At 33.7% G+C, this 19449-nt stretch overlaps 1 pseudogene across 1 annotated transcript; it reads right to left on the bottom strand.

Moving 5' to 3' along the window:
* Positions 1-646: 646 nt before the first annotated feature.
* LOC309965487 (dynein axonemal assembly factor 11-like) lies at positions 647-18994 on the bottom strand (annotated as a pseudogene). Its single transcript has 2 exons — positions 18826-18994; positions 647-1215 (listed from the first exon to the last, which is right to left on the bottom strand). The product of its transcript is annotated as a dynein axonemal assembly factor 11-like (transcript).
* Between the last annotated feature and the right edge of the window lie 455 nt (positions 18995-19449).

The following is a 19449-nucleotide window of genomic DNA, read 5'->3' as shown; positions in this document are numbered from 1 at the left end:
CCTTCACATTACTGCCTCTGCACTGGGACTTGGAGCCTGAGATTTTGAGCATGCCCTTTAAGAGAGGGGTCTATTTTTCCTGTATCCCTCTACCTCCCCTGTACTGAAACCATACTGGCCTCCAAAGCTTGACATTCTTGTAGCTCATCTTTCCAGTGCAGGACACCTGGATTAGGGAGCTTAATGTGGGGCTCAGAACCCTCACTCCTTGGGGAGAATCTCTGCAGTTGTGATTATCCTCCAGTTTGGGGGTCACTTACCTGGGGGTATGGATCTTGACTGTACTGCATCTTTGCCCTTCCTTCCCTTCTCCTTGTGGTTCCTTCTTTATATTGTTACTTTGGAAAATATTTTCTGCTAGTCTTCAGTTGTTCTCATAAATATTTGCTTTCTAAGTACTTGTGATTTTGGTGTGCCTGTGGGAAGAGGTGAGCTCATGGTCTTCATACTTTTCCATCGTGGCCACGCTCCCCAAGGTACACATCTTAATTTTAAACTAGTTTAAGTAGTACTATACAAAGTTAGGAGTTAAAACATTATATTAGTAATATGGATAAATAACTCTGTTAACCCATAAATGTTATGCATATACTCTTTGCGTTGAGTAAAACTGAGCCTCATGGGTCACAGTCAATGACCATGCAGCCTAATGTTTCAAATCAATGGAGGCATCCATGGTTAACAATAAAGCGTTGATCTTCATTACTTGGTGTAATTTTGGTTCAGATCCAACGCTTTGGGGAGTGTGTTTTTCCTCTTGAACTACATTAGCTACATCAGGAAATACATGCATGTTAGAATCTACTACTAGTTTCTCAATTTGCTTGCTTCTTTTGTTTGTTTGTTCTCTGCCTATGTCCAAGGTAGTTTTCAAAGACCTGGAAGTTTTCTACCACCTGTAGTTACTTTTTCTACTTTGGGCATGCAGATTACTAAAGATTTCCTAGCAGAGTTGCTGTGAGGTTTGAGCTCTTCAGGAAATATAAGCTGATGTGACTTTCCCTTAAGCATTCCTCTCACATACACTGACTGCGCATTGACATCAATTACTTATAACTATAGACAGCAAGATCCAGGATGATCTGGTTCTGTCTTCCATCACCTTTCAAGAGAAATCAAGTTTGGGCTCATTTAGTTTTAGGGCTTTTCCAACTTTAGTGATCAAAGTTCTCGGTGGTTTACCCTTCTTCTTTGTAATACTTAATTTGTCTTGGTCTTTCCATCATTTTTCCATGTCTAAGAGCTTCCCATCTAAAATCAGGAGTAAACTGAAGAAAGCTTATACCAGAATGCTGTTATTCTTTGCTTTCATCTAATTTATTTTGGTTGGGACCCTTTTTTCATACTTCTAGTGTCTGATGTTCTTTGTTCACTAAAGAAAACAGGATAGTGGTGACGATATCTGTGTGCCAATGTCTGTCAAAGCCAGGGTTACTTTTCTTCTCATCTATTTTTATGCTGTTCTTAAAGTTTCCTCTGAACCACTTTTCTGTATTTGCCCATTTGAAACAATAAACTTTTCCTCCCCAATTAATGGGTAAATTCTGCAATTCTTGGATTCATTCTGAATTATCTTTATCATCCCACACTTTAATTGTTAAGGAGTTGCCACCACCAACTTTCAGTAACGTTCAAAGTCAGCATGTGGGTTACCCATGCAAAAGAACTCCTTCAGATGGAGACTGTGCTGCAGGGTTTTACTGTTGCTCAGGTCTCCAGTGAAATTTATCAAGTTAATTTTCTTTAGCCCTTCAGATCCTTCCAAATTTTCAATCTTTTCAGTGTTATTTAAAGCAAAATCAAAACATTTAAGTTTCTTGAGGTTGGTAACATTTTAAAATTTTTCCACTGGGATTATTTTAAAGGTAGAAAATTCTGGTACCATTTATCAATATGATCTCTTTCTGTTTATTGCTGATATAAGGAGAGTTCATCCAGGGGAAAAATTACACAGTTACTGTGTTTGGCATTCTGTCTAATGAAGTATTCTGTTATCCCATCCATAACACCTTTCTGGTTTTGGGGCCCGGGAAGCCTGCCTGGGATCCCAAGGACTGTCAGTAATAATTTAAACTTCAATCATTAATATATGAATGTTCTGTTTGTGCCACATGCTTGCCAGCACTTTGTATGTCAATATTTTTAAAAACTTTAGCCATTCTGGTGGCTGTGCCAGAATGTGTCTGTCACTGTAATTTTAATTTACATTTCCTTTATGACTATTGATGTTGATCTTCTTTCCTATGTCTATTGGAAATCTGAATGTCTTCTTTTGTGAAGTGTTTGCTCAAGTCTCTTAGTCATTTTTCTATGTATTTTTTATCTTTTTGTCTTACTGATTTATAGGGGTTCTTTACCAATTTGGGGTATGAGCCCATTGTCTATTATATGTGTGGTAAGTGATTTTTCCTACTCTGTTGATTTAAATATGTTATTGTGAAAATTTTCAAACATTTGATGGATAATTTGTGGGAAAAGTATAATGAATCTTTATCTATCATCATCCAGCTTCAAGAATTATTGCTCCATGGACAATCTAGTTTCACTTTTACCCTATCCATTTTTACCCACAATTGGATTATTTTAAAGTCAAGGTTCCAAGATATCATATCTCTTTTTATTTGTAAAAATGTCACCATGAACCTCTAAAGGATAAGAACAAATTTCCACAATGTAACTAAAATGTCCTTATTAGATATAATGTGTCTAGTGAATGACAGGTTTTCTTATATTTAATACAGCTTGATGTATCAATCTTTTCCTTTATAAACAGTGCTTTCATTGTCTTGTTAAATTCTTTCCATACTTTAAGATGTTAAAAAAATTCCCTATACAATTGTCTAGAAATTTTATTATTTTTCCTTTAGTATTTGGATTTAAAATCAATCTGGACTTGATTTTTATGTGTGGTTGGGGTCAGGTTGTTTTCTTTTTTTAATATATAGGTATCGACACAACATCTTAATTGAGTTTTTTTTGGTATGTTGCTCTGTGCTCTGTATTGCCACATTACTGTATATTAAATGCCTATGTATGTGTTAGTCTATTCACGAACTTTCTATTCTGTATAATTGGTGTATTCATCTAACCTAGCAGCAATATTACACTCTTTTAATTATGAGAGCTTTTAAATAATTCCTGCTAACTAGTACAACAGATACTCCAATGATGTTCTTCTTGAAAGATTTCTTGGCTATTCTTGGCCCTCTATACATTTCAGTGTATATTTTAGAATCAACTCAACTTTTACAAATGAAAAGCTAAAGTGTTGGAAATTATCAGATTTGCATTACTCTATAAAGCAATTTGGAAAGAAGTAAAATGCTTATAATACTCAATCTTCCAACCCATGGACATGGAGTATCTGTTAGCTATCTACTATCTATCTATCATCTTTCTATTCATCTATCTATCATCTCTATATTCTTTATTCTCAATTACAGTTTTTATTTGCCTATCCAGAAGTCCTGTACTGTGTTTATTAGATTTATTCCTACTTATATGATATGTTTTGGTGCTTTTTTTAAAATGGTATTTTATATAATACTATTTTTATTTGTTGTTATTATATAGAAATTCTCTTGATTTTTTCACTGCTTTTGTATTCAGCTACCTTGTGTAACTACTTATATATATGCAAATTCTTTTGGATTTTCTACATATTCTACGTGTTCAGTTACATAATCTGGGAATAACCTATTTTTTTCTGATTATTCTAGCTTACATTTCATTTTCCTGGACAAGGAATTATTAAAATGTAGGGTAATTTACCTTACTAGAAGCAGATATGAATAATTATGAGTTTCTTTTTTTATAAAAACACCTCAAACATCTAATCCAACTTGATATCAAAGAGAAGCATCTAAAAAACTTTTTTCTTTTACTTAATTTTAAAAAACTCATTTATATTATAGAATAGGTCCATTACCCTTTCCCCAATGATGTTCACTTAATATAGTGTTCTGTAATGAAGTACCAGGTATATACATTTTTATCTTCTCATTTTCTGACTTTCTCTCTTCTATCCAACTATCAACCATCCATTCTGTAAATGGTTGAATCAAAAATAATCACAGGACATGGTCAGGAAATATTCAGGGAATACTTTTTATATACTAAAAAGTATGCCTATTCCCAAAATGTTTAATACATATACACATACATATATCTAAACTCATGAAATATTTATTTTGAAAAATCAATATGGTAGCTATCCTACTCTAATTTTAAAAATAAAATAAAACTGAATCTTAGAGAACTTAAGGAACATGTCCAAGGAAACTCATTAATAAGTAGTGTATCCCATAGAGAAAACATGATATAGCTAGTCCTCTAGTCTTTGTCAGTTTATATATTCATTGCTTCTTTGTTGTTGTTTTTAAAAAAGTGGAAAAAATTTATCCAGTATTTATTTTTTCAAATTGTAGGAGAATATGGCTTTCCCCCAAGATATGAAGACTTAAAACCTACACTTTAAAAGTCTTTAAGAGTAATAAATTTTTTAGAAACACAAAAATTGTTAATTATGTCTACTTTTGAAGATAGAAACATTGACACAATGACCTATATATTCAAAAGGTCTTTAAATCTATTTTTGTTAGGACTTTATAAATAATTTTACAGTGGTAAAGAGAACAACAATAAAAAAGTACAAATGATAAGAACTATTATCTTTTCAACAGATGATTTTCTTTAAAAATAAGATTTTAATTCATATAAAAAAATTTTATTTCAACATTTTACCTTAGCATCTCTCTTCCTGATTGTATCCCATACATTAGTATGGATATAAAACATTATAAATCCCCTATTATTTAGTTCAGCTTGGCTGAAATGCAGAACTTGAAACCAGAGAGTACAAGTCATAATTAGAAAATTAATTAGGAAAATAGTGGCTATTATAACACACTATTACTTTGAGAAGACAAAGCATTCAACTAGTTATTATGTCTTAAAATATAGATAAGTTTAAGAAAAGCAACTAATACGTAAGATACATTTTAAGTTAAATCTATACAAATTCAAAAGCTTCTCCATATAGAGTTTTTTCTCAGAATCTTTTTATAATGAAGATCAAAATATAATTCTGAAATACTTATAAATTTTTGCTTTAGTGGTTCCAAGAACATTGATGTATAAATGTGAGACTAAGAATAATTGTTAGAATAAATTATTTTAGAACATTATTTTTCATATTGAGTACATTTGCTCACATTTGAAAACAAAGACACAGAAATCAGAGAGAAAATATCTTATCCTTCTTTTTTTAAAAAGCAGTTATAGAAAAAGTGACAGCTTTTACCTGTTGCATGATTTTGGTTTTTTATCCAAATGGCTAACCCACATGGATAAGGACTGATACATGTTCATTTCTTTTCTTTCAGGTGTATATAGCACAGTGCTATAAAGAGTATATTATAATGTCCAAAAATACATATCTTTAAATTATTACCTGAGGGAATATATAAAACCATCACTAAATATATTTAATGTAAAAAAATAAGCTCTATATTATTATGGCATTCTAACTGGAGCACTAGCCTGGGGAACTGAAGGTGCATATGTTTGGGATAACATAGACTCCTTAAAGTGACTTCTTCCTTATAAAGATTGTCTAAACCAAATTCCAGTAGGAATGCACTCTTCTCGTGTTTTTATAGCATACACGTTTGTTTGATTCAACAAATCCAAATCCTTTCCTGTGGTTGGTAAATCCACGTTGCACAATAGGTTGTACTACTGAGAATAACATTCTGCAGATGACAGAACCTAAGATGAAGAAGCAGCATGACAGAGCTGATCTGGGTTTTGTTCACGAAGTGCTGTCCCAATAGTTTTTGTGACTTGAACAATCGATTTTTTTTTCTCTTTGTGCTTCAGAATTTTGTATCTAGAAACGAACCAATAATTTAAATCAAGAACTAGCAAGCTATGGCCCAGGGGCCAAATCTGGCCCACAAACGAAGAATGTTTTTTACATTGTTAAATCGTTCATTTGAAATGGCTACACAAATACCTAAGTAATATTCTTAATTCTTTCTCTTGGCCCATAAAAATTAAAAGATTTACTATCTAGCCCTTTGAGAAATGTTTGCCAACAGTCTTCTAGATAGTTTCTAGAGTGTCTTCTTGATTGAGTCCTTGACTCAAAATAAAAATATATTTGATTCTTTATCAGCCAAAGTTAAGCCAAAAACCAATCTAAATGTATCAAATAGAAGCATGTTAATAGAAGGAAGAGAGGTTTACAAAAGTGTGAAAAGGCTTGGGTAAAGCCTCTGGTAGCATTTTGATGATCAGAAACCCAAAGTTACTGGCTGAGTTGTACCCACCCAAAATCATAGGTTGAAGCTCTAACCTACAGTACCCAAGAATGTGGTTGTATTTGGAGAGAGGGCCAATAAAGAGGTGATTAAGTTAAAATTAGGCTGTTAGGGTGGACCCTAATATGACTTGGCTGGCGTCCTTATAATAAGAGAAAATCTAGACAAGCAGAGAGACCCACCAGAGATATGCATGCACAGAGGAAAAATCATGTGAGGACATGACAAGAAGGTGGCCATCTACAAGCCAAGGGGAGAAGCCTCAATAGAAACCAGCCTTGCCAACACGTTGATTTTGGACTTCTAGCCTCCAGAACTGTGAGAAAATAAATAAAGTCATTCTGCTTGTGGTACTTTATTATGGAAGCCCTAGCAAACTGATACAATGAATTCAAGGAACTGCCACCAATGATCTCTGGTACTATGGGACAAAATGGTGTGATTTTCAAGAGGACACTCAAATGCCTCCATCAAAACATATCAACCATCACATGAAGTGCATAAATATGCATAATAACCATTTTTGCCTCTCTTCTACTTATCTCTCATTCTGTGAGTATCTCTCTTTAGTATAACCTAAATTTGAATCTGCTGGCTGCAGAGTCTGGGAAAAACAGTTTCTAAGTTTCAATCACTTGCGATTCTTATAAGTGCAGAAAAGTAAGTTCAACAAACACAAGCAAATTAATTGTTATGGAGGGTAAAATAAGCAGAGGTGTCCCTTCCTACAATCATCTGTACTGGTTCTTCTAACTGTGAGTAATTCTTCAACAAAATAAGAACCAAATTTTTAATCAAACATGATGCAACTGTCTCTTATACTTAGATGTGCTCACCTTCTCCTTCTCTTTATGCTAAAAGAAGCATAAAGTCTGATTAAGATAAAGATGACTATACTCATCTTTTTGATGCTAATTTATTTTTAATTCACTTACAATTCTCTTTGGATATACTGAAATTAAATACATGTCTTCAAATTCTGTTTTCAGTTAGAAAATGTTAGTCAGCAGACCAATGCTTCCTCATAGAGCAAGTAGAAAATTTATTTTTAAAAATACACAAGTTATCTACTTGAAGGTAGTGGAAAACTCTAGAGATAACTAAATGGCTTAAGACACTGGCATTGGGAGAAGCTCAGAACCTCAGAGTCTCAGACGGGTGAGCAGACTGCAACACCTTCTACCCTGAGGAAACTTGCTATTTTGGGGCTCGGATAAAATTCTGAGAATAGTTGCAAAACCTGAAGAAAACCCCACTAAAGGGAATGTATGAGGAGAGAAATTGGAGAAATTTTCAAGTTGAGTGGGAAAGCCATTGACAGCTCTCAAGCTAACCTATTGAATCCAGATCATCTGATAAGTGCACCCACATTGATTAATTTGGTCCAATCCAATGCGATGCCCCTTACTTCTTGATTTAAATCCTTAAAATCAATTCAATCAATTCCTAAAAATATTCCCCAGATTTCTGTTGAGACATAGATAGGTAGATAGATAGACTGATGATAGATTCTTTCAATTCTTCCAGTGTCCATGCTATATTCTCCTAATCCAGATTTTGTTCTTATCTGCATGGAGAATGCTGATTGCTGATGTCTGAGTCTAGCTATGCATCTGGATTTGACTGTGGATCTTGTGAAGAACTGTATCCTTTTGAAGTGCTTCTGCATCAGATTAAAACATTATAGTCTCTACAACCATACAGGCTCAAAGATATATGAAAGGCCTGCCCAGTTAGGAAGGGAGTCTTAAAGAATTTGTGGATTTATGATTTTTTGTTCCTCTTGATTCATTCAGATATTCCCATCACAATGTCCTGGATTCCACTCTTTCTTGTTGAATTTCTTAACTCACATATCATTCTTAATGAAGTTATGAATTTACATTCTGCTTTAATTTAAGCAAAGGAACTCTTTGTTTCAGGTAAAGATTACTGACACTTTTTCTATAAGATAAGAGGTTCTTTTAGAGTAGTTTTATAAGGTTGCTGGTTCTCTAATGGGGATGGAGCTAAGATTTTTAAGCTCTGAAATTATTTTATATCTGTAATATCTTTGGTGAAGTCAGAAGCAGCCATTTAGTCTCCTATCATTTAGCCTTATTTCTAACCTAAAATTCTGCTGGATCAACACCTTGGTCGCCTAAACCTTGTCTTCAATAGACATGTCATTCTAAACAACCGTATATTACAAGTTACTGTCTATCCACTGCATACCAGTGACCACTGGTATCACATGTTCCCACTGATTATAAAACTAATCTCAGATTTCCATTATTGAGAACCTATTTTCTGAAATCATTTCTAGTAGGAAATATAATACTAGTCTTTGATCAGTCAGGAATACAGAAACAATTCTAGATATTATAGCAAGTGCTTAAATAGAGTGAATTAGAGATTAAAAAAAAAAACCTTTGGAAAGTCTGATTGAGCAAAAGTTATGAAAGCTTTTACCAGAGTTTAAGAAATTAAGAAATGCAGGAAACACAGGATATTGCCTTTTAAAAATGTAATGTAATTACAATTTTTTTGTAATTACTATTAATGTTTAAAATAAATTAAGAAAGAAAAAATTAACAATGGATAAAATAGGAAAAAAATAGCTTTGTTTCAAAGTGAACTAGTGGTAATGCCTAAAATGCTTACCAAAATAATTATTCTAACAACCAACTAAAAATGAAAACCTTAAATATCACCATGTAGTTGTTGACAGAACATGTATCAGACACCAATAAAGGACATAAGTTCCTTTAAGAAAGATACAATAATTTTAACTGTTTCTAGACAGTTGCATACATCAGGAAACAATGATACTTTCAAATCAGAGGTGTATGCTTTCTTGGCCATCACACATCCGCAAAGGTGCTTAGCTGACAATAATACTACTTGATTTAATTAAAATCCCATTTAAACCTTCATGTAGCTATCTGTGACATCAAATAAAAAGAATAAAAGAGCATGTGAAGTAAAGAATATATATATATGTATTATATATATATATACCTTAAAATAATGATGAAAAGGAATGATAATGAGGAAGGATCATAATGATAAAGAGAAACACTTTATAATGATAAAATAATCAATTTGCAAAGAATATTTAGCAATTTTAAATGTGTATGCACCTAAAAACAAAGCTTCACGATATATGAAGCAAAAATGACAAAATTAAAAGGAGAAATAACATAACTACAGTTGGCAGTTTTAACAGGTTGGGTTCAGTGATTGATAGAATGAATAGCAAGTACAAATAACATCTGTAAGACTATACAATACTTGAAAAGCTCTAGCAACTAACTTGACTTAATTGATAGCTTTAAATGGCATAATAAATTACCTTTTCAAGTGCATATAGAACATTTAACAGAGTAGATCATATTGTGAGCCATAAAAATAGTTTCAAAAAATTCAAATGCTTGAAAGAACAAAGAATATTCTACAACTACAACCTTGATATCAAGACCCCTGAAAGAATACAAAAGAAACCCAAAGACCAATATTCTTCAAGAAATAGATACAAAATTCTGTTGTAAAATTAATCATCTGTTTCTAAAAATTAACACTTCATGACCAAGAATGGGTGTATTCCTGATATGCAGAATTGACTTTAAATTCAAATATCAATCAATGTAGTTTACCATATCAAAAATAAAGGAGAAACAGTACATGATCTTCTTAACAGATGTAGAAAATGTTTTTGACAAAATGATGACATTCTTAAGATGTTATTCTTCCTAAATTGATCTATAGACATAATGCAACCCATATTAATACTTCTGACATAATAAGACATATATATTGTCTCTGTTCCTGACAGTGCTCCTAAAACCCTTGTAATTTCATAAGTGATAGGGGTGCTAGGAGTATCTTTTGTTCTAACTTTGGTCTTTTGTCTGAATTCCTGAAATAAAGCTCCTAAAACCCTTATAATTTGCTGAGTGATGGGAGTGATGGGAATGTCTTACACAGAGCTCCCAAACCCTTTGGAATTTCCTGGGTAACAGAAGCATCTTTTGTTCTAATAAAGCAACTCTGGGTGGGCTCTTGGGTAGAGGCTGCTCATGAGAAAGACCAAGCCATGATTAGAAGCTTGGAACTTTCAACTCCACCTCTTATCCTCTGGGAGGGTGAAAGGGGCTGGAGATAGAGTTAATCATCAATCATGCCTGTGTGATAAAGCCTCCATTAAAATCCATAAATTACAAAGTTTGGAGAGTTTCTGGGTTGATGCTGGGAGAGTGGCACACCCCAAATGCACAGGGACCAAAGATTCTGTGCTTGAAATCCTTCCAGACTTCTCCCTGTGTACCTCTTCATTTGGCTGTTCATCAGTATCCTTCATTATCCTTTATAATAAAGCGGTAAGCATAAGTGTTTCCCTGAATTCTGTGAGGCCTTCTAGCAAATCATAGAAACTGAGGAGGGGCTTGTGGGAACCTCCAATTTATAGTCCGTTTACAACCCCAGGACTTACAACCAGCATCTGAAGTGGGGAGTAGTCTTGTAGGATTAAGCCTTTTACCTGTGGGATCTGTGGTCACTCCAGGTAGTTAGTATCATAACTGAATTGTAGGACACACAGTTGGTGTCCAGAGAGTTGGAGGATTGGTTGGTGTGGGAAAAATGCACAACCATTTGGTGTCAGAAGTATTGTGGGTAGAGTAAAAGAAATAGTGTTTTTCTCTTAATACTCCAGCATGCTTGTTTGTAGAAATTGGAAAACTGTTTCTCAAATATTACATATGGATGTGAAAAAACTCTGTAACCGTGGGGCAGGGATTATACAGGAAATCTCTGTACCTTGCTCTCAGTTTTGTTGTAAGCCTAAAACTGCTCCAAAAAATGTAAACTCTTAAAACAAAGAACTCTGTAATAGCTAAAAAATTTTGCAAAGAGAACAGAGATGAATAGGTTAAACTCCTGGATTTCAGGATTTTCTAGAAAGCTACACTAATAATGATAGTGGACAGAAATAGAAATAGTGCATAGAAATAGACATATAGGTCAGTAGAACAGATTAAATTGTCCCGAAGTTAATCCACACAGGGAGTGGATTCCTCACAAAATTTCAAGGAATTCAATGGGGATAGAATGTTTTGTTTTTTTATTTGTTTGTTTGTAAACAAGAGGTGTTATAAAAATAATAGTGAAGAAAATGTTGCTTGAGGTAAATGTATTGATTAATAGAAAATAATTCAGTGTCCAGAAAGAGTCTACACATAGATTGTCAATGAAAAATGGTGCAAAGATAATTCAAACCAAAAATGATTTTACTTGCAACAAGGGTTCTGAAATAACATTTTTTTAAAAATTCACTTTTATATTATATCGTACCCAGAAATGAACACAAAATGGGCCATGGCCCTAAAAGTAAAAAGTAAAGTGATATGATTTTTGCAATAAAATATAAGAGAAAAGCTTTATAACTTTGGGATAGCAAAGGATTGCTTAAAGAACATAAAACAACAAGCATAAAAATAATCAAAATAATAATGATTTGGACTACATTAAAATAAAACTCTGGTCTTTACAAGATGCAATGAATAATATGTGATTAATAAAATTAAAAGGCAAACCACAAAAATACATATGCATATATACATGGTAGAAATATAACAAAGACTTATATCCGTAATATATAAGTAAAGCACTCTTAAAGCATAAGAAGAAGAAAAATGGTTACAGGATTTGAAAATATATGAATATCTAAGAGGTCATGAAAAGATGTTCAACATCATTAATCATCGGGAAATGTTGATTAAAACCCCAAAGAGAGGGCTTCCCTGGTGGCACAGTGGTTGAGAGTCCACCTGCCGATGCAGGGGACACGGGTTCATGACCCGGTCTGGGAGGATCCCACATGCCGCGGAGCGGCTGGGCCCGTGAGCCATGGCCGCTGAGCCTGCGCGTCTGGAGCCTGTGCTCCGCAACGGGAGAGGCCACAACAGTGAGAGGCCTGCGTACGGCAAAAAAAAAAAAAAAAAAAACCCAAGAGATAAGACTACTTACCTAAAAGGAAAGATAAAAATAAAAAATTGTTAATATTAAATTTAGGCAAGAACATTGAGCAACTAGAAATTTTATTCGTTGCTGGTTGGAGTGTGAAACTGTACGATCATTTTGATTCAAAGTTTACCAGTTACCTTTAAGTTATATACTTTTCATGAGACCTAGAAATTTCACTCCTAGGTACATGACCAAAGTGTATATATATATATATATATATATATATATATACACACACACACACACATACATACATATATATATATATATATATATATATATGCAAAAGGACCTGTTCATGAATATTCACAGCAGATTTATTCTTAGTAGATCCAAATTGGAAATACTCAATTTTCTACCAAAAAGTAAATGGATAAACAAATCACTGTACATTCATATAATGGTATGCTACTCAGCAACAAAAAGGATAAAAACTACTAATACACAAAAGAATTTTATGAACAAAAAGTAAGACAGAAAATAATATATATTTGTTCTGTGCTGGTCTCAGCCTATCAATAACCAATGCTGTGGTTGGATCAGCTCTTGTGATTTTTATTGTGGTTGCAAGATGCCCTTCAGCAGAAACCATCAGGAAACTTTGAAAGAAATAGGGGTTTATTACTTACAAGACCTGGAAATTACACAGCACACCTGGAGCCACACAGCAAGTTCATGGGGAGAGAGATAACCCATGGACCTAGAATTCTGCTTTTATTGGGGTTGAGGGTGGGGACCCACCCAGGGTTTTTCAAGTTCATTCTTTGTCAGGGAATTAAAAACCTAAGGGTGGGAATTTAAAGCATGGGAAGAGAATAAAACAGGTTGCCCAAATGGCCTCTTATTGAAATCAACCAAGATTTCTAAAACAAAGAAGCCTCCGTGGGGGCAAGTGGCCTGTCTCTTTATCTAGTGGAGTGGCTGGCCCTGTGTTCATTTACCATAGCCATCTTTGAAGGAAATTCCTTTTTGTAATGTATTCCTCAGCAATTAAACCTGAAGTTATGCCCTTGTATTGCAAAAAATAAAAAAATAACTGTCAGGGCTTTCACTATAATATTGTATGATTCTATTTATGTAAAATTCAGTATAAGGCAAAACTAATCTATGTCAAAAGAAATCAGAATACTGGTTTTCTATGTGATAGGGATTAAGAGTGGTTTATACATAAAGGATTATTCTGAGATAATGGATATGTTCTATTTCAAGATTGGTGGGATGGTTGTATCTGGGAGTAATTATCAAAAACTTATCAAACAGATACGAAAAATGAATGGGTTTATTTTATGTAAATACTCTCTCAGTGAAGTTGACTTAAATAGCAAAGAATTAAATTTATATGTTATGGCATATTAGTTACAAGAACCATTATGGAGGATTATTGAATTCTGTGAACTGTAACAAAACTAAAAGCTCAATACAAGTATTAGCATGATGAGTATTTGGTCAACTAATTTCAAAATTGGTCAAAATCTGGTGTCATTAAAAACAATGCATAACTGTTTTGAATACCTTGTTAGTTAAAATACATAGGATGATCAATAGCCAGTTTTTTTTCTTGTAGGGAAAGATCTTTCCAGTGCACGTTTCTAGTAGTGTGGTTCTGCTGACTCGTTTCACTTCATTTTCTTACATAACATAAATTGTTATGTATGAGAAGATTATTAATTTGAATTTTTTGAAGAGGAGGTAAGAATTTGAAGGCATTACAAACTGAGGACAGAATCCTTCCAGATTTTTACACTATTTCCCCTCAGTATTTTACACTTCCTTCAACCATATCTAATTTATAAACTTTTCTTTAAAAAAATCTATTTACTTTCAAATTAGTTTCCATAGAAACATCAGAAATTAAAACGCTTGACACATAATTCAACATTGTGAATAACTTTTATTAATTATCTAATTATAACAAGTACAACAGACATTAAGTGGTTTAGAAATTCATGTCCTCTCTTTTGGAGGGAACAAAAGTACATAATGTGCCTGAATCACAGTTTTCATATATTTTGGTCTCAAGATCCATTACAGTCTTAAAATCTATTGAGGATCCCAAAGAGCATTTTTTTAAATGTGGTTTTATCTACCAATACTATCTGTATTTGACATTACAACTGAGAAATTTTTAAATACTTTATTTATTTAAAATAAAAAACTTATTAATGGTTGACATAAATAATATAATTATGAAAGATAGTTGTATTTTTCAAAACAAAAATAACTAGTGAGAAGAGAAACATTCTTTTATTTCTCTTTCTTTTTTTGCAAATCTCAAGTCTTGAAGGACTTGTTTAATAGAAGAGAGCTGGATGTTCAATCTGCTGTGATATGCTACTTAGGTTGAGGTATGTTTAAAAAAAAAAACAGCCACACATACAGATATATATTTAGAAATGGAAATAGTATTTGTAAAGTCTGTTAATATTATTTTGGATATCATTGTTCATGTTATGAGAAAAAACACCAAGGGATAGTTTCTTAAAGGTTAGTTTTAGTGTAGAATCTGAGTCCTTATCAATGAACTTTTCTTGCTGTATTACATTAAAATCCATTGAATAGATCTTTTACTCCTGCAAGGATCTGTACCAACATGAATTTTTCAATTAGAAAATATTGGTTCGCTGAGTTACATACAACTTCCAAATGTTGATTCAATTCATTGTATCAAAAATTGCAATTGTTTAAAATCCCACAGATATTATCAGATACACCTTTAAGTACTGAGAAGTTGTCAATCTCACATGGCAGATATAGGTCTTCCAAAATTCTAATTCTCACTTGAAATATCCAATTGTATCTTTGGTTTAAAAAGTCTACTGTTTTCCTTATGGGAATAGGCTGACTTTTTGTTCCTTTTTGGAGAAAAGTCCACAAATACTTATCAATATGCATAGTTCCCCTCTCAGACGCTTTTTCAGGTAAAAACGGTGTTGTGTGAAAAAAAGCAGCTAACTCAGCACGACTCAAACGACTGTACAAGCGTTTTTCCTATAGACAACCATCTACTACGGTTTTCAACAAAGTGCTCCTCATTTTGTAACACAAAATACTAAATAAAATAGAATAAAAAATAAAATGTACTAAAGTGTTGACATTTCATAAAGTTAATATTATTCACTTTCATTAAGGACCTTCTTGTGTATTACTGGCATAGCATTCTATTAGTGTGTGGTGATGGAGAACACGGTGATTACCTAGCAGTCTGGTGTGGCTGCCGTGCTTCTTTCTATGGCATCGTTTGACCACTTTTGCTTTTGTAACATCAGGATAAATGTCAACACAGTGAAAAAAGGCCACTAATATCTTAGTGTTATTATGAAAATAACTATAATGTTTATGTTTATAAGCTCATTATCTCTTACTGATCAACATTGATGACAGTAAAATATCCAGAGACCTTAGTTCAAACAAAGAAGTAACTGTACTTAATTGAAGGAGGTCATTGTTAATCCTAGTCAATAAAATGGCTAATAGATAAATCCCTTTATAAAGATATCAGTCTTTAAAATGACACCTTCTCCTGAATATCTGTAAAGACAAAAGACAAAAACTTAAAAAAAAATTTTCATTTTTTACTTTAAAACTGAAAGTAACCAATTCTGTCACTCAAAGTTTCTTTAATGCAGTTTCCTCCAATACAATGCATTACTTCATTAATCTCATTGTTTGGTATTCTAAACCAAAATTCTATTATTATATTTGTTTGTTTGTACTGGTGCCTGCTCTAGGTAGAAAATTAGTTTTTGAACAAATTCAATATATATAGAAACAAATTAAATGTCCTGAATTTCCATTATGTTATTCGAGCAGAATTTTATTTTTTTGCAGGTGAACTTTGCAAGTGTCAATGTCTTGAACTTCTGGGGCTGAATCACAGCCTCTTCATCCACAAAGTGAGAGTTTATAGAGATGTAAGTACTTAGTTGGTTAGAATTTTGGCCTTTTGTTCTGTCCTGTGCTATATTCTGAGATATAAATATAGGATGGGAAAATAAAAGTTTGGTTCTAAAGAGAAGAATCTTTGCATTATGCTCATGATACCTAAACTACTGCCCCCCAGACATCAGTCAAATGGGATGATACAGCATCCTGTGCAAAAAATAGCCAACCTGTTCATTGGAAATTCTCACTTCATAATTGCCATGCAGTGACTGTAACAGCCCTCATACTTTATATGTAGATCCACCCTTGATGCAAGTGTAATCAGAACCCAAGCATTCATGTGAACTTGAAGTTGGTCTAAAATTCAAAATTCCCCCACAACTTTAGTGACAATACATCATTCTTTAATGTATCTTCCATTGTATAAACAACTGCAGATGACTTAAAGGTACTTTCTGTTGATAGTCTTGGTTATCTTGCACGGCCATTTCCAGCATCCTTCAACTCCCATTTAGGTTTACCCTTTCTTCTCATTGCTTTTTATTTACGAGTCAGGGTTTTGGGTTTTGGTTTTTTTGTTTGTTTGTTTTGGAAGGAACTTTCCCTCATTTTTCTCTATATATCTCTCAATATAAACATTACAAATTTCTCCTTCACTGAAGCATTGAAAACCACACCCTGAAGGCAGCTGGGATAAAGTCTTCAGATCTCACCATGGACTCAATCTATAATTATGACCTATAAAGTGAGAGAGGCCAAGTGACAAATTGGCAGCCACCAATTACACCAGAGAAGTGGCAATTGGCTTGATCATTCACTGTGTGCTTTGCTAATGTGCAATAACCTTTGCAGATACATTAACCAGCCCCAAAGTAAAATGTTACAATTGACAGAAGCTTGACTGCTGTCGATTTCAGTGCTTTTCATCTGCAATAACATCCTTATCAAAATTCAGTGGCAATTCTTAGCATTTTACTAGGAAACTAAACTGAAGACCATGTGAGTTGTTTCAATAAATTGGAAATTGTAACAGTGCATCAATTTTCTTCCATTTTTCTTGGATCTATACTGCTTTGCTATTTTGAAGTTAAAATCCTTTGTTCCTTTAACAATTGTTTCCTTCACTTATTCATTACTTCAAAAATGTCTCAGACACTAAAACCTATGGAATCTGGTAAGACGAGACACATGCCTTCAAAGAGTTTTAAGCTAATTGGATAATCAGTAGATAGTGTAAGTGCTATATGAAAATAGCACCTGCAATTGCACCAAATAGCATCTTTTGGATAACTTTTGACAGATGTGACCCTTGTAACATCATATCTATAAAATTACCTAATTAGCTTGTGTGGGATGAAAAAAAGAAACAATTTAAAAGCATCATTGTCAATATATTCACAATACTGGATTTAGCACCCCGAAAGTGCCCTGTTTTTAAAAACCTGTAATAAGTCACTTTTAATGTCACTCAATCCTCCTAGCCCTGCCCGAAAAAATACAGGGAACAAATTATTGAACAAACTCCCTGACAGTTCCATAGATTTCTGACAAATGGATGCTTCGGAGTCCCCATTGTTTACCATCTCCACATACAGAACTCAGTTAATGAAATGGCTAATTAGATTTTTGTAATCCTATAGTCATTGTGTGTGAGGTGACATTTTGTCGGCATTTCTCTTGTGGCTCCTTCAATGTGATATGGAACATTTTCCCTTAGCCAACTTGGATTTTGTTTTTTTGGAAATGCAGTTCCCTCTGTCGGTGTAATGAAATCATTGCCCTCCCAAATACAGCTCCACCACTCAGCATTTAAATAGAAAAGAATAGAAAAATGATCATCTCATTAGTCAAACAGGCCATGTTCAAAATCCACTTCCAAAATCTAATATTAGAATTGGATTGAATTCAGAGTGGAGGAAGGACTTAGATATTATTACATACTGTAGTACATATTCATTGACCAGCAGAATGTGGAAGATGAAGTCCTAAATTCTTATTCTTATAATCCATAAGTGAATTCTTCAAAAAAGCAGCGGCAAGGGGACTATTTCAGACAGATATTTTTAGACTCTAACACCCATATTATAGCCAAGAAGTGAAAGATCAGGACCAAAGAGACAATCCAAGTACCAAATAAAAGTTATTTAAAATACTGGGGTGATAAGTAGTACTACCATTTAGAATTTAATAATTATTAAGTATGAAAAATCATAGAGATTTTATGTGTTAGAATTTTAATTAATATAAGTTTATTTTCTAGAAGTTCTACTAACTTTTACTTTGAGCTACATTTCTATCAGGGTGGCAGAAATTTGGTATTAATCATGTTGAGAGTCCACACTTTTCTAGGAGATTGTGTCAAAGTTTATAGTTTTTAACTTGATTTGGGGATGAATGTTGGGTATAATTCTCAAAGCCAGCAATCCACTCAAGCTTCCACTGAGATATCTTCAATCTATTCAGACTTCAGGTCTAAGCCCAACACAAATTACACTTGAAATATTCCTTCAGGTCCAAGAATGCCACCTGCTACTTCTGTACTGTTCAGATGCATGGAAGCCATCTACTCACCTTCAGACCAAGCATAGGAAATATCTTTGATTCTAAGAAACTATACCTACCTCGATACAAGATGGAGTGCATACATAACTTCCGTTCCTGTCACCATAGCCATTTTGTTCATAAGCCCATTGAGCAATGACAGCAGTAGCTGAGGAAAGACTGGTAGCTACAGAACAGGTCATCCTATCCACTTGATTATTAAAATACTCCTCTGCTGAGGCCATCCTTTCGTGAGTTCCGACATAGGACATAAATATCTTCAAGTCTTTTGCCCATTCAGAGGGGTCTATTCACATATCTCTTTCCCAAATTTCTACTATCACCAGTTTTCCAATCATGTTCCCTTTAAGTCCCTGACCTTCAGCTAAAACACTGGCTACAGCCCATGAATCAGTGTATAATTCCATGTCTGACCATTTCTCCTTCTAAGTGAACAACCACTGTGTTCCTTAAGTTCTATCCACTGTGAGAATTTCCCTTTATCACTATACTTCAGGGTTGTCCCAGAGAGGGACTTACAGTGCTGCAGCTATCTACTTTGGAGTGGTGCCTGAATATTCTGCAGAACCAGCTATAAACTAGGCCCTCTCTTCCTCTACCAAGTGATTGTAGGGAATTTCCCACAAGACCAGCGGTGCAGGCTGAGGGAACTAGAGAGAGATAGCAATGTAGCAGGAGT

This window comes from Leucopleurus acutus (genome assembly GCF_964270905.1).
Source record: "Leucopleurus acutus genome assembly, chromosome: 8".
NCBI classification, from domain to species: Eukaryota; Metazoa; Chordata; class Mammalia; order Artiodactyla; family Delphinidae; genus Leucopleurus; species Leucopleurus acutus.
The sequence above is the reverse complement of the archived record's forward strand: the minus strand, read 5'-3'. Positions and strand labels throughout refer to the sequence as shown.